We start from the raw sequence: 3,494 nt of genomic DNA on the forward strand, positions 1-3,494 counted from the left end.
AGAGAGAGAGAGAGAGAGAGAGAGAGAGAGAGAGAGATTTGTTTGTAAATCCCCAAACTAACGATCAAAAATTGTGATTATCCCTATTAGGCTATATGGGAGAAGGACGCCAATTCAAATGCCCGGCTTGCTCTAAAGGATATCTTGACAAAATATCCGGGTCTTCATGGCTTGGAGATAGCGCAGAAGTGGAATTTTTTGTTTCTTTTCATGTTCCGTTGTGGCATTTGCAGTTTTTAATTAATTTTTTTTAAAACAACTCTTTTGTTTGGACAGCCCTGCGTGAAGTTTCTCACGATAAACAGCGCGCATCCTTGGATTATTGTTGCGTTCAGAGCTGTTATCTCTTCCGGTCATACTGCCGAAAACAGCGAAATCTGAATAGCAATTGGCTCTCTCTGCAGGAGGAGCGTACAGCGTATGTCTTCTTTGATGAGTAATTTTGTGAAATGTTAGCGATCTAAGAGGGTGAGCGCAGCCTTCAGAAAGGCTTGACCCACGTTTGTTCCGTTTGATAGCTAGCGCCCCCCCACCCTCCCCTTTCAAAATAGAAACAAATCTCCTCCTTCCTCCTCCACAAAATAAAATAAGCTTCAAGGACGTATAAAACAGTTGTTTAAAAAAATAATAACATAAATAAATGATTAAATAACGTAACACAGCACAAGTAAAGTAGAAATAAATACATAAAAAATGTCACAAACAACACAAAGAAAAATGATATGAGGGTGATGATATAAGCCACTTTATTGTTTTTGAGCTATGGACACACGAAATTAGCAATTTGTGATCGTCTGCTCTTGATAACTGGTCAGAGTTTGGTGAGGGGAGAGAGGAACTTGATCAAGCCAAAGCAAAGACAGAATAGGAGGGGGATAATGGGGAGAAAAACATAACCTGACACACGTTGAGAGCTTGGCGAATGTCACAATATTGATCATCAGCTTCAGAGTTCGTTGCTCTTTTGCCAAGTGCTCAACGTCCGAAATGTCGTCTTTGCGACTGCTTATTTACCTTTAATCTCTCCCGCCACCCCTCTCGATCTTTGTCACTCTGTCTCTGTCACTCTGTCCCTGTCTTTTCTCTCTCTTCTCCCCCCCCCCCACGTCTGTCTGTCTGTCTTTTTGTTTCCTTCCCTCGTCTCTCTCCTCTCTCTCTCTCTCTCTCTCTCTCTCTCTCTCTCTCTCTCTCTCTCTCTCTCTCTCTCTCTCTCTCTCTCTTAGTTAAATACCCCCGAGAATGTATCCTTCAGGTTGTAGTGAAAACAATATTTGTTACATTTACATGACTAAAATCGTTCACCTCAATGACCGATACAAAACAATAAATCAAAATCAAGCTGAGCAAAGCATTCCTCTGTTAAATTATGGCACACTTGGTTGTAACTTTGAGTGGCCGAGTGGTTAATGAGTTCATACTCACAAATGACGACAAGCAAGTGTCGACGACATGAGGTTAAGAAGGTTGGTCACCGGAAGGACATATCCTTGCCCAAGACATGATAACCCAGTCCAAAAGAACCACCACACAAAACAACAACAGCAATAACAATAACAACAACAACAGCAACAACAACAAAATCAACAACAACAACAGCAACAACAACAACAACAGCAGCACCTAAACGAAAGAATAAGAGCTGCACAGAGGCGACCAGCAAAGGGGTGTGTGTAAAATACTCTGCATTAGTGTAATACTGAGCATTTGGTATTAAATATACTCTAAGTATTTATGTGTGCGTGTTTGTCATTATAACCCTAATTTCCCCATGGGGATCGATTAAATGTAATTTTTCTATTTGTCATATTATTTTATTTATTTATATTCAACAGCTGAAAGTAATATTCCTTATTTCGGGAAAAACTTGTTAAAAGTAAAAACATGAGAATTATTATTTAGGCTTACTGTTTATTCATTCACAAAACCCCATCAAATAAATCAAAACGGAGCAAGAAAAAATCGAGAGCAAGAGAAAACTAAGAAAACTTTATCAAAAACATAAATTATGAGACTTGCCAGCGAACTGCGTAACATTTAGCCAGATTCAGTCAAACAATAACAACTTTTACATGGTCATAGAAATTCTTAGGACGAAAACCATGTTCCATTTAGCTACTACATCAACAATCTACACTACAGACACGTGGCATCTTCACAGAATAGCTTCTGGATATAGCTTTCAAAGTAGCCATTAAACATAATGTTTATTTGGGCAAAACATAGATTCAGCCCAAATCACCACTTTGACTAAATTGAACACTTTGACACTTTCCCTTTCAAGACCTAAACAGCATGAAAACTGATAATTCCTGTGGGTGGGTGGCGGGTGCTCTAGTGTGGTTTGTTCCTTTGTCCCCCATCAAACATTTACCATTCTTATCTCTTCTCGTTTTATTTTGTTCGTTACTCTCTTTATCACCTATAATCTTTTCCACTTATGTGAGTTTGTGTTGCAAGCACCGTGAAACCCTTACTACAACTAGCCCCTGTCATGCCATAGAACCGAGCTCATCCCCTTCTCAGACGTGTTTTTACTTTTCACCAACGAATCACCCACTTTACAGTCAAGTAAGGAAAAAAAACAGGTTTAAGTGCTTTTAAGTACACATACTAGACTGTAGTCGTCACTTACCATTTTTATCGTTAGGTCGCACGATTACGTGATGAATTCATTTGTACTTAATATCCATTAGAACTGCCGTCTTGCCGCGGAGTGGGCGAACTCCAGGTTTCTCAGATACCATTGCCTTTGACAAGAAAACAGGACCAAAAAAAAAAAAAAAGATTTCGAGGCGTTTCCGGCGGAACGAAATCATCAGATCTATGTGGTTACACAGTGGCGAAAATTATGCGAGGGCGTGAACAGTTTACTGTAAAAACTCAGAATAAACGCACATACTGTGTGTTTGGCTGATTAAATCGCTGAAGTAATAGTAGTCCTGGATCTACGGTCAAACCTTACACGTTTTTAACCGTTTTATAGAACCAAAGACAATGATATCATTTTAAAGAGTTTTATGGAGACGACCTAACTTTGTACAATATTTTGTATGAAAATGCAGACCGTGGTAAGCCTAGGTCTATTTTTCTGAATGAATCTGGAAATCTACATAAGGCCAATGTTTACCGTTAACAACTAAAAGGAGATTCAGAAAATTCTTTATCTTAGAATTACAAAGTTCTATCTGGCATTATTGGCCGTGTTGAGTTACTAAATAGCATGAGGTCAGAGGAGACCAAAATGTTCTATCTCCAGTATGAGAACCATAAGATAATTTGAAGTCGTTATCAAGTTATTCAAAGAATTGCATTCGCAGAAGTTTAACAAGTTATGAAACTCAACATTTTTAACGGCAAATTTCTCAAAACTAGGTACTGAGCAGATATAATTTTGTAATTTCATGGTAGCGAATTATTGGAGAAATTTTTATATGAAAATAAACTCTGGTGAATATTACTTTTTCTTACCTAAGTTAATTTGAAATCTCCCCCCC

Source organism: Aplysia californica, unplaced genomic scaffold (genome assembly GCF_000002075.1).
Source record: "Aplysia californica isolate F4 #8 unplaced genomic scaffold, AplCal3.0 scaffold00160, whole genome shotgun sequence".
In the NCBI taxonomy this organism is placed as follows: Eukaryota; Metazoa; Mollusca; class Gastropoda; order Aplysiida; family Aplysiidae; genus Aplysia; species Aplysia californica.